Genomic DNA, 20234 nt, shown 5'->3' on the forward strand with positions numbered 1-20234 from the left:
GATGTCAGTTTCACGGAAATGCAGTTGTTTACAGGAGTATTATTTCTATGCCTTTTTATTTTTTTCCACTTTGGAAACATGAGTTACATGCTAGGTGTCCAGGTCATGTTCACTTGGCGTACATCTCTGTCGTCCTCTGTCCTCTCCATATCACCATTTCCCACCTCATTTGTGTGATGCACTTAGGCCTCCATGTGGTGACTCTGGTTCTTGATTGTTTTCATTTGATTGTATTGCATTTTGTTGTGGCTTTGGTTCTGATTACTTTAACCCGCATTCACCTTCCTTAGCCTTTTTCTCCATTCTTTTTTGAGCTGATGACTTCCTTTCAGGTAATTCTGTTTCCATGGTCCCTCCTTCTCACCTCCTCTTCTCCCTTCCTCCCTCCCTTTGTCTCCTCCTCTCCTCCCTCCCTCCTTCCTCCTGCCCCCTCTTGCTTCCATATGAGTGGGAGTGGGAGACCTCGTGTTCCCTCCTTCCTCTGAGGTGCAGGCCCTGTGAGGTGCAGGATTACAGGGATTTAACCTGCATGTCTTGCCCTTCTTGTTTGTACAGCCCTCTAAGTGCTGCACCAGCATGAGAGGCACTGCACCTGCCACCTGCACATGTCTGCTGGGGCACTGCGGACCTGTGCCCTTGCCACCCTGATTCAGATGAGCGGGCCTGAACCTTTGGTTGTTTTCCGTGGTGCGGCTCGGGGGTGCCCTGCCACCTTGTCAGGTGGTGGAAATTGGCCCTTTCTCCTGCATCCCTAAGCATCAGGCCTCAGTTGTTCCCACCCAAGGAGAGAGGCTGCCCACACCTGGGCTGTGGCTGGAGCATCTTCAGGGGACTAGGAGTTCATTCTTCTTCATGCCAAGGAATTGGTTAATTCTTCTATGGTCCAGCATTTTTAATTATCTAACTCTAATAAGGGGTTTAGTTAGAGGACTTCGGAGATTTTCAGTATGGCTCTCATTTTGACTGAGTTTGAAGGATTCCTGAAAGGAAATCCCAGGCTCCTACAGTGGTTTTGTCACTCTTCCTAGCAGGTTTAGGACGCCGTCCTACTTGGCTAGAGATGTTAGAGAAGGTCTCAGTAATATCCCTGTGAACCCCACAGAGCCGCCCTGGTGATTTTGGGAGCCCCTGGAGGGGACACATTCCTGAGACACCCCAGGGTACACAGCAATAGCATAATTAAGCTCCATGCTAATTAAGTCTTTTCCCCAGACCATAGATCAGAATATCACTTTTTATATTATCTGAAGTTATGTTGATGTATTTTTGGATTTTCAAAGAGGTACATTTTCAAATGAAAAATCTAAATTAGGAAAATGAAAAAGGTAAAACAGAATAATGTAATTGTAATTAGGGTCTACCATTACACTTGTAATATATGAGATGAAAATTGGCCATTTTAGAAGTTAAAAATATTGCCAGGGTGATTTTTTGTTTGTTTGTTGTTTTTGTTTTGTTTTTTCTTTCCCCTACTGATTCCTTTGGTCTTTATTTCATTCAGAAAACAATTGCCTCTCACCTCCTTGGTCCAGCCCGCATCAGGTACTGTCGTGTGATACTATAAATGTTCTCACCTCCTCTATCCAGCCTGCGTCAGGTACTGCCGTGTGGTGGTGTAAATGCTCTCACTAACTCTCTCCAGCCCGCATCAGGTACTGTCGTGTGATACTATAAATGTTCTCACCTCCGCTATCCAGCCTGCGTCAGGTATTGCCCTGTGGTGGTGTAAATGCTCTCACTAACTCTGTCCAGCCTGCATCGGGTACTGCTGTGCGAGGCTAGAAATGCTGTTACGTCCTCTGTGCAGCCCACGTCAGGTATGTTGTGTGATGCTGTAAATGCTGTCACTCTGTACTCACATTGTAGACGTGGCCGTGACTGCAGGGAGCCAAGAGAGAAGAGTGTGGCTTCACGTTGGCAGGAGACGGGCTGTGCGAGAGGAGTGTGAATGTGTGCACTTCATGGCTTGGGGCCGTTCCGCTTGGGGCTTTTTTCTGTAAGTTTTTCATTTTGTGTAGGTGACTCTTTCCAGTGCTGTTGCCTAGAGTGGGTACCATATTCTGATGAACCCACACAGAAAGAATGCATTTCCACCCACTGTGGAGGCTCACGACCTGCCTTGTGTGGGTCAGGATTTTTCATGGATGTCACTAGATCAGTGTGCTGAATACCTGTCAGAGACAAAAATACTAATTTTGAGTCAGTGTGATCTTCAGATTTTCAATGCTAGAAATGTTTTTATCAAGTAGCAGGTACAACTATTTACCAGTTTTAATATGAAAATGTTAGTCATTCATAGAGATCAAACCATGTTGCAGAAATTCAGATTTGGAGGAAACCTGGAACAATAATTGATCTTATCCATTCTCCTTGGGTTACCATGAAGGATTTGATTTAACAGTGCGAACACTTCCGTTTTCTAAGGTGACCCTGCCTTTATTTAGAGGGCTGTGAATTGTAATTTCCATTGGGTTGCAGCACCAGCCCTCCGTTGCTGTGCGGAATGACCAGGTGTCTTTAGGAGTGAGGCTGGGGCAGGACGCCACAGAGCTGGGTGGGGTCAGCAGGAGTCCTCCGTGCTCCGTGTTACATGCTGAATGCAAATTAACCCTTGCCTAGACAGGAGACAGTCTCATCTCATCAGAGGTATTTCCTAGAGGGTCTGATCTGTCCCGGGCACGCAGTGGGTCCCGGGGGCTGCAGCTTCATCTCTCAGACAGCTCCCTGTCCCCACTGTTTCCTGGTGGACACAGGGAGGAGGGGAGAGGCAGCTGGGACCCAGGGCTTGCGCTGGCTCCCACGTTGGTGGGAAGCTGGTGCACACCACCATGAACACAGGGAGGACTCCCTGAGGATGGGCTTCAGCTTGCTTCTGAAGTAAGGAGTTGAGTAAGTTAAGGGAAGTGGTTAAGAGGGAGAGTGCATGGGGGAGGGAGAGCGCCTCACTGTGGGGAGGGAGGGAGGGCACCGCGCAGGGATGTGGGGAGGGAGGGAGGGAGAAAGGGAGGGAGGGAGTGAGTGCACCGCGCTGTGGGGAGGGAGGGAGAGCGCCGTGCTGTGCTGTGGGGAGGAAGGGAGAGCGCCATGCTGTGCTGTGGGGAGGGAGGGAGAGCACCGCGCTGTGGGGAGGGAGGGAGGGAGGGAGTGCACGGCGCCTCGCTGTGGGGAGGGAGGGAGAGCACCGCGCTGTGGGGAGGGAGGGAGGGAGTGAGTGCACGGCGCCTCGCTGTGGGGAGGGAGGGAGAGCGCCATGCTGTGCTGTGGGGAGGGAGGGAGAGCGCTGTGCTTCGGGAGCGATGCGTGCAGCTTCCTCCAGGACCTGGGAGTGCAGGGTTGGACGGGGCCTTCTGAGCATGCGAGCTGGGGCCAGGCCTGTCCTGCAAGCAGCTGGCCTATTTCTGCTGGAAGCTGTGAATTACAGCTGTAATTTATTTATTCTGAGGACTAACCTGGCACTATTCATAAAAGACTGTGTTAATATTTGCACTGTACTGTCTGTAATTATACCTCATCAACTTCTTTTTGATGTCTATTCTGGCTGGATTTCATCTTCCTGATTCTCTTCTGTGTGCCTGAAAGGAGAGTTGGTGTATTAGTCAGGGTTCTCTAGAGGGACAGAACTAATAGGATAGATACATATATGTAAAGGGGAGCATATTAAGTAGCAGTAACTCACACGATCGCAGATTCTCACAATAGGCCGTCTGCAAGCTGAGGGGCAAGGAAGCCAGTTCTAGCCCCAAAGCTGGAGTCTTTGGGGCTAGAACTGTGCGAGGGCAGGAAGCATCCAGCACGGGAGAAAGATACTAAGCCATTCTAGCTGTTATAGTCTGGCTATGCTGGCAGCTGATTAGATGGTGCCCACTGAGATTAAGGGTGGGTCTGTTTTTCCCAGTCCACTGACTCAAATGTTAGTCTCTTTTGGCAACACCCTCACAGACATGCCCAGGATCAATACTTTGCATCCTTCAGTCCAGTCAAGTTGACACTCAGTATTAACCATCGCAAGTGGCGAAATATAAATACCTCTGAATGTGCACAGGATCTTTCTATATTTAAACAATTACCATAAATTTGCATTATCAAAAAAATCTTCCAGCTGGACAACATGGTGAGACCCCGTCTCTACAAAAAATTTTAAAAAATAAAATTGGCGCACACCTGTAGTCCCAGCTATTCAGGAGATTGGGACAGGAGAATCGTTTAAGCCCTGGGGGTCGAGTGAGCTGGGATGGCACCACTGCACTCCAGCTTGGGTGACAGAGGGAGACACTATCTCAAAAAGACAAAAATTTAAAAACTTTGAAAAATTATATTTGAATCAATATAAATAACTTACATTTGTATCGGCGTTCTTTTCTGCTGTTATTTTCCTTGTTCATCATCCATTGTTGCTGACTGATAGGATTATGTGTCAAAAATGAATATTCTTCTACCAACATGTAAATTTAGAGTACAGGATTAAAAAAAAAAAAAGAATGAATGGGGAGATGAATGTCTTCTCAATAGGGTAGTGTTTCTGTCTTGTCTCTGACCTTTGGGTCCACAGCATGTGGTGAAAGTACAGGCAGAGTAAGCATTGGATTCTTTTTTAAAAAAGCAAACAACACACCAGTAGTGTTAAGTGAATAAAGGACACTGGAAGTTATGTGACATTATTTCTTTGAAATTCTCCCTGTTTTCATTTTACATAATGTTGGTTTTAGTGGGTTTATTGGCAGTATTTTAATTTGCTCCATGTTGGATTATGGATAAATACATTGCTTTCCATATAATTCCACAATACCTGTTACCACATAGACGCAAAAATCCTCATGTCTCCTCAGCTGCTGTTCACACTGATGCTTTTGTCTGATTAAAGTTTGGTTGAGCACAGGGTGAACCCTGGTTGCTATTTACAGTGTCCTGTGCATTGGGGACCTGCATGGGAATAGCATCATCCTTGGCTATGGGTGGAGTTTTTGTCAGAAGTTACCAACTTGTCTCTGTAGATGCTCGTGGTTCATCTCAAGCACCATCAAAAGCATCTGGTTGTACCTAACTAATGGCACCTGTTTGTGCCACACAAGCCTGTGGTCCCTAATGAAAGTCAGATGAACTGAGCTTCCATGTGCCAGAGCCCTTCTTGAAGGCTCTTATCACTGTCACTGGTCCGGTGCCCTCTCTGAGATGGGCTATTGTACAACTGTCTCCCCAGGAGGGAGAGCAGGATGGCAGCCATGGGACCACACCTGCGTTCCGTCTTTAAATGTCGCCGTTTGTCTTCTAGCTGGGCTCACTTTTGGGCAGCATTTCCTTCCTTGTCTCAGTTGCTTTCAGAAAAACCGGAAAACAAATGCATCTTTCCCCTTCGTCTTTGAACTGCCTTACCTCTTGCACTGCCCTTTGCTTAGCTTTGCCATCTGCAAGTTCATCTGCGAGACTGAGGAAAGTGCGTTCCTGGCAATGGACTCCTGGCGCCTTCTGCCATCTCTAAGAGCTGGAGTGAATATTCTACAAACCTGTTTTTAGATTTAATCTTGAGTAGGAATGTAGGAGTTTCCTGGGAAAGCCAAATAACACAAGTCCTTCTTCTCCTGGACTAAGAGTTTTCAGCTGCAAAAGGGCAAAAATAATAATAATAAGAATCAGTCAAGATATCTATGTAAACATTTGGAAGACGATGAAGCTTATACAATGTGAAGTTGACTAGAAGGATTCTGCAGGTTTTATAAGTACAAGTGTGTTCTGAGATTCTAATGGAAACTTGGAGTCACAATTGGAATTGAATAATTTTTGGAACTTTAATCTTTTGGATATATAATTTGTAATCTTTACTATTTCATTTAAATAACTTTTTTATTTTATAAATTTCTCTTTTGTAGAATTTTGAAGTGTAAGGAAAACCGTGACAATGGACATGTAAAACTCCCTCAACCCTCTTTCTCAGTGGGCATAACATGAATAATCTTAGACAAAAGTTGTTAAAATTTTATTTGCTTAGAGACCATTTTAAAAAACAATCTAAAATATGCTAAAGCTTAAAGATCCAAAACAAGCTGAGACATTTCTGAAATAGTGCTGGGAAGCTAGATTTTTCCATTTAATTACTACAAACATACCATGAATCTATATAAACTAAGACAGAGTCATACGGGTTCAGGGGTACAAAAGTTCAATTGAATCAAATATAGGGCTCAGAAATAGGAGATACATAACAAAAGTGGCATGGCTGATCACTGTGGAAATAAAATATTTTATATAAAGAGATGGAAAGAATGATTAGCCACATGAAGTAGGATTACATTTTATCCCTACTTTACATCATGTCAAAAAATAATACAAACTGGAATGTACTCTTATCTGCAGGCCTTAGTGTAGTAAAGATGTTTAATGCCAAGACTAAAATACTTTAGGGATAAATGAAACATTTGATAAATGTAATTACAGTAAAATAAAACATTTGAATTAAAGTAAGTAAAAAGTTACAAACTGAAAATTACACAGAAGAAACCAAAGGTTCATTTTCAAGAAATGAAAGATACCAGTGTGAACTCAGTTGTTTAATATTGATAACTATCTAATGGATATGTAGGTATTAATACACTTGTGTATGTGTGTACTGTGTGTGTGTTTGGAGAGAGAGAGGTGCATAGATACGGAGATAGAAGTGTCCTGCCGTGGAGCACTGAGCAGTCCTGAAGCCAAAGACACCCTCTAGCATGAGAATCCCAGCTCCTGGCTTAGGATTCTAAATGCCCTTCTTCTTCACTAAAGGAAACCAGGGCCCCTGAGGACAGTCTGGCTCCAGCACTGGGTTAAGTATAAGGTTCATCTGAAAGAGTGACAGGTGTGAAGGGCAGAAAAGTCAGCTTGAAAGTGTCCCATGGGCCAAGCCTGGTATAATTCAAATATGAACCTAAAAATGATACTAACGAATTACAAGTGTTTGAATGAAATAAGAAATAGTGGGTTTATACTGAAATAAATGAGTAAATAAATGGAAAAGAAGAAAAAGGTATACTTGTAGTTAGATGCCAACTAATAAATCAAGAACAAATGCTGAAGTTATAATAAAAGCTATCAATGGATTTAAACCCAGTGGGTGAAGTCAGACCAGGAGCAAGGTATGTTCACAATCCTGATGTGTCCTCCCATGAATTACTTAGATATTACAAAGGAAAAAATGGTAACAGTAGAGTGGAGAAACTTGTGGGTCCACAACTTAACCAAGTGATTAACACCACAAATGAGAAGGACAACAGTGATAGAAATGTAAACTTGTGGTATTCCTGCAAAAAAGGCGCATCCTGAACCTGTTTAACCCTCACACAATCACACAAACTTCAGTTGAGGAACATTCCACAAAATAACTGACCCATGTTTCCAAAAAAAGAAAAAAAAGTCAAGATCAAGAAAGGTAAACAAAGGGTGAAAAGGTAAAAGAGACGAGACAACATAGAGCTGTGTGGTCCTGGGTTGGATGCTGGAGTGGAAGGAATGATAATAGACACTGTTAAGGCAATTAACAAAAATGGAGTATGTGTATCAGATATTAGAAAGGTATTGTGAGATCATGATCAATGGGGTCACATTTCTGCACAACTTGTGTGCAGAAGTGCTGATTGCCTTTGTTCCAGACAACCTTTTCAAGGATGTTTGTACAGTAAACAGCTTTCCGAGGTTGAGGTAGTGTTTTGCCTCTGATAAAAGGGCAGCCATGCTTATTGAACATAGTTAAAGTTTCAGTTTCCTACGTTCAGGGTTTCTCTTCGGTAACACAACCCACCGGGTATACAGCTGTCAATCATCTGGCCCTCTTGGTGCTTCATGGGATATCAGGCTCAAGAAATCATAAAGGAAATTGTGAGTGTTCTGTGTCCTACTTGTTTCTGAGTAACAAAGTCCTTTAGTCCTTTGTCTCCAAGCCAGGCGTCTCATGTCTTCTGCCAGCATCCATGCGCTGTTGCTGGATAATGGGTTAGCTTGAACTTAGGTAAAATCTTAAAACCCTCATAGTTCTTGTCAGGTGTCAATGATCAGTTTTCTGAACTTCATCCTTGGAATGGAGCAATACAAAAATATTCCATTATTCTTGGGTATTACTTGGTAGTATTTAAGAGCAGAGATAAAGAAAACAATTACTAAAGAAAAAAATGAATGTATACTATAAATCTATAACAAATATGTATCACAATAAAAACGCAAGTGATACATCAGAAAAATGGAATCAGACATAAAAGGCGTTTCACAGAAGTAACATGTTAATCACAAACATGAGTGTAATGAAGGAAAGAAGCACAAAGACTACAATGAAGGATTTTCACACCATTTGACTGAAAATAAAAAGCTTTATTAGGAGGAGTGTGCATTCACTGGAATTATTGTAAGTTGCTGGTAGGAATATAAACAGCTCTGCAATAACTCCGATGGCCATGTTTGTCATTATCTCCTGAATTTGACCATGATCAAGCCCACTCTCAGCCATGCACCAAGGATATACTTTTGTGGTTGTCTAGAAGGAGACATAGAAATAAAAGCAAGAAATGATAAAAGATAGGATTCAGAATCCTGGCAACCTTGGGTGGATGGGAGCAGAGGAATGAAGTGGGGGCTATATTATTAGAATTAAATTTTTTCTCATGGTTTTGGGTGTGACAATAATAAAGAAATGTAGTCAAATAACTGACAAAATAAAAAGCTACACATGGATTAATGATCAGAAAGTGCCAAAAATGAAGGGCATGGTTAATCCAGTAGAAAAAGAAAAGAAAAATAAGAGATGTAATATTGTATCTCCAAAGTATAACAAAATTTATGGTCATTCTTCAAATAAGAAAACATATTGGGCACCAGCTCTACCTTATGACTCTTCTGTGGTACATGAAATGTTGAGTTAAGCATGATTTTAAGTTGATTTTTGCATGTACACATTTTCCCTTGATTTTTGTGAGTTATAGAATACTTCCCCTTAAAAGGAAATGTGATGACATTGAGCTTGAAAATTAGGCTTAATAAATGTCAACCTACACTTCATGGTGTATTAGTAAGTGATTTATTATATAAAATGGAAAAAAATGTGTGCATACACACTCACAAACACATATACATACACATATATACACACATATACATACATACACAGCTTGGTGACAATGCATATTTTTGTTTCTTTGCTTAGCAAAAGATCTACCACATTGTACATTACCAAATAGATATTTCTACTGTTAGTTGATATGAAATAACTGTAAAAATCTTAGTTGTCCTCACACTTGTGTTTAGATGTGGAAAGTAGCAGGAGACTGTAGTATCCACTGTAAACCATGACTACACATAGATAAACTCTCATATCTTTAAAATCTCTCAGTTACTTCTGTGAAAGGCCTCTTATGCCTGATTCCATTTTTCTGATGTATCACTTGCGTTTTTATTGTGATACATATTTGTTATAGATTTATAGTATACATTCATTTTTTTCTTTGGTAATTGTTTTCTTTATCTCTGCTCTTAAATACTACCAAGTAATACCCAAGAATAATGGAATATTTTTGTATTGCTCCATTCCAAGGACGAAGTTCAGAAAACTGATCATTGACACCTGACAATCTATGCAAGAGCTTTCTAAAAAAGAAACATACATTTTTTTAAAATTCGTAAAGTATAAGCCCTTCCAGAGGAGCAGATACCCACCGGTGATGCTGCCGGGCTCCTCACAGATGAGCTAAGGAGAAACCAACTGGACATTCCACAAAACTTTGAAAAGCTGCATTTAACTGGGTGGGGTGCACAGACTTCCCAGGAGTTGCAACCAAGGAGCATTTGCCCACCAGCCCTTCAAAGAAGCAGGAGGCATTTGCGGAAGCCTGGGAGTGGGGCAGCAGGGCTGAGAGAAGAGTTCCCTCTCAGGCACAGCTGACTCTCCCCAAAAGCACCAGAAAGGAAAGCTTTCAGCAGGACAGCAAAATGCGGTGTGAGAGTAGGAGACCCAGGGATGACCCTGACGTCAGAGTGCTCCTGAAGGGAGTGGAAAATAACTATGAATCACATGTGTGATTTTGCAAACAGAAAGTACAAACAATTCAAGCAGAAAGGTTATTAATGAAAAACATGTCAGAAATGAATAATTATATCATTGGGCTTAACTGAAGAGTGGACATAACAAAATACTGAAATTGAAGATCAATCACATAATTCAACTGAAACACATGGGGGAAAAGGCATTGAATTAAAGGTGTATTAAACAAAAATCATCCACATTTATGAGATAATAGCAGAGTCTAACTTAAGTAGATTCCCAGAAGAATGGAACAGAAGGGATATTTGAACATACAATGGCCAAGAATTTATGAAATCAATGAGAGTTATCAATACATGTCCTGAAAAGTTCACTGGACTCCAAACAGCATAAAATTAAAAGAAAATCATTTTTAAAAGCATACGATAATCAAACTGCTGAAAGTGAGAGTAAATAGAAAAATCTTAAAAACAGAAGATTAAAAAGATAAAATACTTCTGTAGAAATAATTTTAAAAGACAGCCAACTTCTTAGAAACAACAGGGGCCAGAATAAAATAGAACCATATCTTCATAGTGCTAAAATGAAAAAATAATGAACCTAGAATTCTGTATCTGTGAAAGTATTCTTCAACAATGAGCGTGTATTAAAGACCCATTCAATCAGAAGTAAAATAAAAAGATTAAACCCTTCAACAGCCTTGCACTGCAAAAAATGTTAAAAGATGTACTTCAGACTGAAAGGAAATGAAAGCAGATAGAAATGTGAACCGCAGGGTGAAATATAAAGCACCTGAAATTAAATATAAAAAGCACATATCCACATATGTAATTTATGTATGTTTTAATGCATTTATATATACTTATATATATGTATATATACTGAAATATAAATTTAAGTTTATATATATAAATAAAGTACTACATTTGGGGGCTTATAGCTATGGAAATCATGACAGTGTGACTATAGAGGATGGGAGGAGTTTCTAAAATTCTTTGAAGATTCTTACATTGTTCATGAAGTGATACTGTATTTGATGGTAGTTGGTGATATGGAAAAATTTTTATTCTCAGCTAGAGAAACTGTTAGGAAATTTTAAGAATCTACATGTTAAAAAAAAAAGCATTACAAGTGATGCAATGGGATACTAAGAAATATTTGATTCATTCAAAGAAGACAGAAAAGAAGAACAAAGAATACAGTATCCAAACAGAACACAAATGGCAGACATGGTGAAATCAAATGAAACCGCATCAAAACTTACCTCACAGGTTAAAGGAACAAGGACTTCAATTAAAAAGTGGCGGTCAATGACAAGACCCAACTTTATGCTGTTTGCAAGAAACACGTTTAACAAAAAGACAGAGTGAAAGGGTTTGGGGAAGATACTCTGTGTCAATACTAAGCATCAACAACATTGTGGGGCAATTTCGTATCAGACATGGTGGATTGTGGGAAGGAGATTTTATGAGAAAAATGTGAAAATCGCCAGCTTATTTTCACTCAGTCCATTGGTTACACGTCACCTGGAACTGCGTAGCTGGAGGCACACAGCCATGTGGGATGCGGGGGTGTCAGTCCAGCATGAGCTTGAGGAACAGGCAGTCTTCATGGAGATCTGAGGCCCCTGCCCACTGACTTACCGGGCACTGTGCTCTGTGGCCACCTGCTTTCCCAGGATGCCTGTATTCAGACCCTCCACCACAAGGCATCTGACATAGTGACTGCCCTCTGTTCTAGCTGGGTGATCATATAGTTAATTGTCTAAACCATGAATAGCACAAGGAGCATATTTATGATTACATTGAGATAAGGGGCATAATTGGAATCATCCCTGGCAACTGAAAGGTGGCATCCCCCACACCTACCCCAGCACACCCTCTGAGAGTGTTTTGAATGTGGTCAAACGAGTAAATTTCCCAAATATTACCAACTGGATGTTTGCTTACTGCTTATCTTACGTAGCACACATTGTATTACGAGATAATGTTTGTTATATATGTTTACAGTTTAAATGTTCAGATTATTTTCAAAGGCATTTTTGTTTTTGTTAAAAAATTGTATTTAGCAATACGTTGCAAATCATGAACTTTATTCCTAATACTGTTTTATGATACTCTGCTCAGCTTTATATATTTGAAATTTGCAGTTATTTTTCATATGTCTTTCAGCTAAATGGCCATATTAAATAGATGTTCTGGAAAGAGTCTTGTGTTGTGGGATTGGTGGCTTTGAATTCCATGTAGATTTTGGCCTCTGCAGAGCCACTAACAAGATGTTTGGATTTTGGTGAGAAGCTCACCTTCTTTTGACTTTGGTGGCTTTCATTTCCAAATGAAGATAACTTACAGGTTACAAAAATAATCAAATGAGATTATCTGAAAGGCTTTGTATAGCAGTCACTTATAAAACTGTAGCCATAATGATTTCATTATTAGGTTAGTGCAAAAGAAATTGTGGTTTCAGACTGTGAAATTCAAATCATAACTAGGCTCACACACATTTTTATTGATCAAAATAGGAACCATTACAAGCAACACATTTTTGCCAGTGAGAAATAAGTTTGTTTATTCCCGTGGCATAAAAATCCATGCTTCAGGATTCGATGAACTCTTGGAAACCATTTTCTGCATCCTGCTGGGTGTGGAAGTGTTTTCCCTGCAAAACGTTGTCAAGATGCTTGAAGAAGTAGTTGGTTGGTGAGAGGTCAGGTAAATATGGCAAATGAGGCAAAACCTCATAGCCCAGTTCATTCAACTTCTGAAGCATTGGTTGTGCAGTGTGCAGTCATGTGTTGTTGTGAAGAACTGGACCCTTCCTGTTGATCAGTGCTGGCTGCCGGCGTTGGGTCCTCGGTGCGTCTCATCGACTTGCCAAGCCCACTTCTGAGATGGGATGATTTTGCCGGGATTCAGAAAGCTGTAGTGGATCAGACCGGCACGGACCCCCAGACAGCGACCAGGACCTTTTCTCGGTGCAGCTTTGGCTTTGGGAAGTGCTTTGGAGCTTCTTCTTGATCCACCCACTGAGCTGGTCATCACTGGTTGTCATATAAAATCCACTTTTTGTCGCACATCACAATCTGATTGAGAAGTGCTTCATGGTTGCGTAGAATAGAGAAGATGGTGCTTCAAAACAATGATGTTTTTTATTTTCGCTCAGCTCCTGGGACACCCACTTATCTAGCTTTCTCACCTTTCCAGTTTGCTTCAAATGCTGAACGACCATAGAATGGTCATCTTTGAGTTCTTTGGCAGCTTCTCGTGTGGTTGTAAGAGGATTGGCTTCCATGATTGCTCTCAGTTGGTCGTTGTCAACTTCCAGTGGCCAGTCGCTACACTTTTCATCTTCAAAGCTCGCATCTCCTCTGCAGAACTTCTTGACCCAGCACTGCCCTGTATGTTTGCTAACTGTTCCTGGGCCAAATGCATTGTTGATGTTGCAAGTTGTCTACTCTCCTTTATGACCCATTTTGAACCCAAGAAAATCGCTCGAATTTGCTTTTTGTCTCACATCATTTCCATAGTCTAAAATAAATGTAAAACAAACAGCAAGTAGTAAGTCACTAGCAAAAAATTTGTGAGGAATGTGCATGAAAATGATGTGTAATGTAACCACATTTACTTAAGAATGTATTCCAATATCAAATGGCAAATTCCAACAATGCAAAAACTGTTATTACTTTTGCAATAATGGGTAATGAGATAAAATCGCTTCTGTTTAATGTTTATAACATCACCACTTTATCACTGTGCCATAATTAATACATGACACATTCTATACACCATACATTGCAAAAACATATGTTTATACTTTTTATTTGGGAGGAGCTGGTTTTCATGGATCGATTATGGTTCTGTGGAACTAAGCATTCACAATCATGGAAAGGATAAAATACAAATTTTTTCTAAAATCAGTTAACATTTTAAGGAAACCTAGTATCTTTTTCCTTCGATGTTCTGAAGCCTGTTTTTTTAATCTCCTTGGTGTTTCTAAAGTAAGTCAGAGAATGAGTTTGTGAAGGTTGGGCTCAAAGAGAGCAAGATGACGCATGACGTAGTCTGTCAACATTCTCTTTTCTTGGAGCAGCACCCATCTCAGTATAGAATCAAAGAGGTAAAATTTTAGCACTGGAACTAAGTTATCTAACGATGGAAGGGCACCTGTTTATTTTTCAGATGCAGAAACCGAGGCTGAGGAAATTCGAGTGAGGTTATATAGCAGATCAAATGACCCCACCCATAAATCATGCCTGGGTGCAACACAGGCTTCTCTACGCAAACCCCAGGGACAGTTCTTCACTTTCCCGGGAGGAAGTGCAGGCTTATGGGTCCCGTAGTCCTTGGACTCCCAGACCTCGGGAGTGGAGCTGGAGCTTTGGGGTGACCCTCCGCTCCTCTGCATGGTGAGGACAGAAGTAGCCTCTGATTGAGTCGGTCCTCCAGGAATCAGCAGGCATTCCCCAGGTTCAGTCTGCTGTGTCAACCTGAGCTCATCCTCATTTCTGCTAAGAGGTCCTATTGCCTTGCTTTCAACTAAAAATTATTTTACCTGTAACTTTTTCAAGAGTGGTCAGGCACCAGGTATGCAGTAGCTAGTGGGTAACCCAATAAAACAAGAAGGAAGAGTTACTTTCCCACAGATCCTCACATAGCAGGGCGCCCGTAGCTGTGTCGGCAGGCCTTATTTTTAAAAATTTTCCTGAAAGTTGAGGTTCAAGTAGATATAGATAGAATAAAATATTCCTCGATTCCCTTGCGTTTTCTCCTAATATCAGGCATTCAATAGGTTGTAGAAACATGAAGCAAATTAACACGGTTTCCACAGTCGAGATGGTAACAGTGGAATGGCAGAGCCCAGTGACCAGGGGCTACGATCTGTTATTGCTGCTGCTGGCCCTGCATCCTTCACGGCATGATTTTTCCCTACAGGCATATTCTTAAAAATATGAGTGATGAAATGCTTAAGAAAATCAGAAATACATTAAAATGCAATTAGATGTTCTCATTTTTATAGCCATTTGATATTTTGTACTGTCATCTATTGTTGGATTTTAGCTTCAATATTAATAACAAAAGCTCTTTTCACAGTTGCTTAAAAATCCATTACATTTCATCTTAAATTCGTATGCTGAAAGCACTGATGGAACACACAGCACAGAACTTTCATGATTTTGTTTTATATATTCAGAATGGCATAAGGATAGCAATGATCAGTCTTCTCTAATTGGCTTGTGACGTACTATGTTTACAGTAATTAAAAAGGACATTCAGCTTACTTTCTAATCATTCAGATAAATGTCACTTATGTGCCAGTGGTTTGTGACTGTGTCTTTGCCATGGCAGAACCATACTCATCCACTGAAAATGCCAGTTTTTGCCTCGACGCTGCTTAGAACAAAGCTTCTAGTTAAAAGGCTGAGTAAAAATGTGCATTTGAAAGACGGAATTTGTAATAACATCTCTGAAACACATGTCAGTGTCATTGTATCTGTTTCCAGTCACGGTGAGGAATGTACTGTACATGGTTTATGATGGAAGGTGTTTATTATCCCGAGTCATAAACCACAAGTCTATTTTTTGAACTTATCTCTGATATTTTATAAGATGCTAAGCACCTTAACACAAAAGTAATGTCTTAAAGATTCATCCTTGTAGGATGTGCTGTGCTGCTTTATTCTAAGCTGAACTCAGGCAAATATGCCAAAATATATGAAATGGGGCATTAAAATAGCCCAGGCCTCTCTTATATAAATGAAGAAAATTCTTATATAAATGAAAAAAAAACAAAAAACAAACAAACAAACAAACAAAAAAAACCCTCGTCTTCTGATTCACATTCTGAAAGTAGTGTAACCTGTACGTGAAACTGAGCAATATTCTCATTAAAATTCTGGTCTAAAGCAATGCACGTGGATTATGGAGCCGGGAAAGAAAATATCCACTGAGGCTAGGGGAAAAAAAAAAACCAAGCCAGGCGCGGTGGCTCACGCCTGTAATCTCAGCACTTTGGGAGACCGAGGCGGGTGGATCGAGATCCGGAGATTGAGACCATCCTGGCTAACACGGTAAAACCCCGTCTCTATTAAAAATACAAAAAACTAGCCGGGCGCGGTGGCGGCGCCTGTGGTCCCAGCTCCTCGGGAGGCTGAGGCAGGAGAATGGCGGGAACCCGGGGGGCGGAGCTTGCAGTGAGCCAAGATGGCGCCGCTCACTCCAGCCTGGGCGACAGAGCGAGACTCCGTCTCAACAACAAACAAACAAAAAACACCACAAACACCCTAGAGAGCTGTCTAATTGATAACTCAGCTCAAAAGATGTCCCTGGGAAGCCCGGCCCCTTCAGCACCTCACCCAGGGGTCTCGGGACGCCCGCTCCTCACCGCCCCGGTTCCCTGGACACTCGTTCCCACAGCCACTGTTTCTCCCTCCGGGTCATTTCACAACCCCCGGCCCCGCGTGTCTGCAGTGACGTCAGTGTGCAGAGGGTGGAGCAAAGCCAGTCGCTACCTTGGAGCTTTTTGCGAGACCATCAGTGCCAGTGAAGTGATGTTGGCAATTTCTGCCAGTCGGTCTGAGGGGTGGGGGGCCAAGAGGATGGGAGAGCGGGGCGGGAATTGCCCTGAGCCCACCGGAGACCCCACCTGACTCTGTCCTTCACTCACTCTTAGCTGAGATCATGCGTTTCTCCCCTGACATTTTTTTTGACCTAAATATACTAAGGTAAGCCTGCTAAAGGGAGCACACTCCTGGAAAACTGGAAGGAAGGAAGTGATGTGGTTGAGTGCACAGTTTTCAGGAATACAAAATCTTAATTAAAACAGGTAGAATAAACAGTGGTCTTTACATTGAGGGAGAATTTTCCTAAGTTTTAAGAAATTTGATAAAGGTTAAGTAATCAGCATTTCAATTCTATAAAATGAAAAGATAAGACTATTTTGTAATTTGTTGCATTTTACCTGATGAATTTAATTCATTCACCCCTAAGATTCAAAGCTTACTCTGTATCTGACATTAAACATACCTCCTACAATTTATACACCTTATAACTTTCTCAGGCACTGGTTCCCTAGGAGTAAAGTATTAAATTACAAAGCAACTCAAGGGAAATTATCAAATGTTGAATTAGCAGAACCTAAAAAAAATGTAATGATTATGATAGGCTTGAGTTATTTTTAGACAAGTCTATGTTGAGTAACACTATCCTAAGAGAAATCGTAGTTTTTAGGAATGTATCCATTTGATTCATATGGCACTGTGAAGTTTTTGCATCAGTTTTGTGTGTGTAATCTAATTTAATTATTATTTCATTGCTATGTTGGTCCAAGAATCAGATTTTATCATTTTAAGTAAAAAAAAATCAATAAAATAATCATGGAATCATATATGACTATACAGAATGGACCATAGAGATCCAATATTCTCATCGTTATAGGTGCCAAGAATAATGCACATAAAAGAGTAATAACCTAACCAAAGTCACATAACTAAGAAAGATGGATCAGATGAGCGTTGGAGCATAATTAGACGCATGTGTGCATGTTTGTAAGTTGAGAAGTGTTCACTGAGTCCCCAGCCTGTCCTAGGCACTGTTGTTCTCTTGGGGTGCAAAGTGAGTGGGGATAACCTAAGTGGCAGCTCCTATGTCCTTCGCAGCTGCCATACATTGCAGGACTGAGCTATGGCCACCAGCAAGTCTCAGCCAAAGACCCTGCTTTTATGGGGACTTCATTTCATGTCCTAAACTTCAAACTCTAACTTTGATGGGCAGAATATTATCCATTTTTCCAATGGAAAGTGTCATCGTTCATTGGTAGAAAATGAATGTTTAGGTTTCTGCTTTCATTTAACCTTCCAAGGGCAGCAGTAGTTGTTTCTGTGTAGGTTTTAGTGGGACACTGGCTGTTTGGTGTTCGTTTTTCTTCTTATCTGAATTGTTTTGGTTTATATGTAAAACTAGGAGTGTGGATTTTCCTTACTCAAATGATGTGTGTGATAGATTACTCGCTGATGTCTTCATTTTTTTGGTTTGTTTGATATGCTGCTGGATTGACAGAGTTTATTTTTCTTTCTTGTGCCAAAAATGGTTTCATTTTTACTGACGTGAAAATATCCATAAAGATAACCTTCCAGAAAAAGACTGAATTATAGTGGACCACTGCTGTTCTCTGACAGGTTCTCTGTTAGGAGCGTTCACAAATACCATCTCATTTCCCCATTCATGTGTCTGAGTAAAGCTGCAATTATCTGCTTTTACAGTGACGCGGGTTCACAGCCCTCACCGTTTGGTGGCTGCTGTGACATCACAGTGGATTTTATGTTTTCATGTTTCTGTGTGGCAGGTCCTCTTCTCTGCAGCTGTCTTTATTTCATTAAAGATCATGAAGCAGAGGCTCAGAGCAGTGAGGCAAATTGTGCACCTCTGTGTAGGGAGCATGCGGCAGACGTTGTCGGACGCGTCTGTGGCTCGCTGCACCTCCTCCAGGGGCTCGTGTTCTACATATGACCAAAGTCATTGGTGACACAAACATCTTCAGTGCCAGTTATACCACCAGTATATGGATGTATATCCACACAATCTTTAATCTTTGGTAGACCCAGTTGACCAAGTCAAAAGGCACAGTATTAGAACTTTAGAATTCTTGATAACCAAGCACTTCTGACAGCTCCTTAGCTGTTAACGTCTAAAAACTGGGCTAAATTGGAAGTCTGTTGCTTCCTGCCACCCTGTATGGGCCAGTAACTTATGTGGTTAGTTTCTCTTCCCCTGTGACTCTTCATGGCTTTTTACGCTTCTTTCAGCAGCTGATATGCATTTGCTAATTATCTTAATGTCAACAACTCAGGGAAGGAAATATACTTACTTCTGGATCACCAAGGGGCAATGCTTTATAACAACTTGTATGCGTTTTTATCACACTTTGAATCTATAGATAGCAATAATTATTTGATGAGTGTTATGCTGTGTGGTACTTTATATCAAGTATGTTCTGTTTTAGAATAGCCTTCTCTGTTTTCATCTGCGAGAAGGCGTCAGTGTGCTGCGCTTCCAACAAAGACAGTCATGAATGATCTCAGCAGAGATGCACCCGGCTGCATAAATAAATTAAAAAGCAGTAAAATAGCTAAATTTAGTATTTATGGTTTTTCTAAATTATTAAGAGACTCACCTTGAATTTTATGGAGGTAAATCAACTTTAGCAACAAAAGTCAGGACTTAATAAAAAATTGACCTTCATAGATTTAAGTAATCAATAATAAATGATGCATTTTCATAATTTTAAAATTATAAGCATTTGCATAAAATATTAATGTTTTGAAACCCTGTTCTTCTAAGTCTTCTCCATACTATATTTACATCTATGTATGTGCATAATTCTTAAGAGTTACTATCATACTCTTCTGCTTTTCACACATGCTTGTTATTTCTGGACTCTTGCTTATTAACAGATGCTGAAATAAATTATTTTTAGCAGCTTCTCAGTATCACCTATAAATCGTAATGCACTATAAAAGTGAAAGTTGTGAAATGAACACATTGCCCACCACTCTCAGTGCCAAGTCTGATTGTTTATTTTAGGATGAATTCTTAGAAGTAAAAATGCTACATTAAAATCTAGTCCTAGTCAACGTTCACATCTGTTTCTGAGCATTTTCTGGGAACATGCTGTGCACTCACACACCTGCCAACATCGTACGGACATCCATGTCTGCACGTCTTTGCTGATGCGAGGTGTTGCTGTTCCTTTTAAACATTTACCTGCCTGGTACTTTAAAAATCTGAAATCAATGTTGTAGTGACTGTGATTTTTTGATGACTAGTGAGGTTGCATGTATTTTCACATTTATAATTCAGTTTCTTTTATTCCTTCTTTTGGGAATTATTTTTATATTCCTTGCTCAATTTTAACAGGATGCTCATGTTTCCATCTTTATTTGTGAGGCTCTATGAAACCAGTGTCTACAGCATGCATTATTTTTGAATATGGTATTTTTGTTATAGAAAGGTTTTTTATGTCTATATAATGAATCCTTTACTCAAGAAGTTCTGGCTTTTGAGTCACTCTAACCCAATATGCTTGCACACATCCCCGCACACAAACACACATACTGATATTTCCTTCACAGGTTTTTATTTTGTTTTTCTACATCCCTATGACTGTTGATCTCTCTGGAACTACTTTGTGAAATGAGGCATATGAGACCCATATTTACAATTATGGAAGCATTACTATGTTAAGC

At 40.6% G+C, this 20234-nt stretch overlaps 1 protein-coding gene and 1 long non-coding RNA gene across 7 annotated transcripts in view; one reads left to right on the forward strand and one right to left on the reverse strand.

Annotated features, from left to right (window-relative positions):
- Positions 1 to 20234, forward strand: part of SNTG2 (syntrophin gamma 2) — a 378883-nt gene that overhangs the window by 95259 nt on the left and 263390 nt on the right. The window lies entirely within an intron of this gene.
- Positions 1303 to 10761, reverse strand: LOC119627168 (uncharacterized). 2 transcript variants are annotated; one of them, XR_012095169.1, is made up of 4 exons: positions 9670 to 10761; positions 7769 to 8038; positions 5371 to 5595; positions 1303 to 2171 (listed from the first exon to the last, which is right to left on the reverse strand). It is a non-coding gene; the product is annotated as an uncharacterized lncRNA (long non-coding RNA). The 2 variants fall into 2 exon arrangements; XR_005243209.2 differs by lacking the exon at positions 1303 to 2171 and having other exon boundaries at positions 4227 to 5595.

This window comes from Chlorocebus sabaeus, chromosome 14 (assembly GCF_047675955.1).
Source record: "Chlorocebus sabaeus isolate Y175 chromosome 14, mChlSab1.0.hap1, whole genome shotgun sequence".
Classification (NCBI taxonomy): Eukaryota; Metazoa; Chordata; class Mammalia; order Primates; family Cercopithecidae; genus Chlorocebus; species Chlorocebus sabaeus.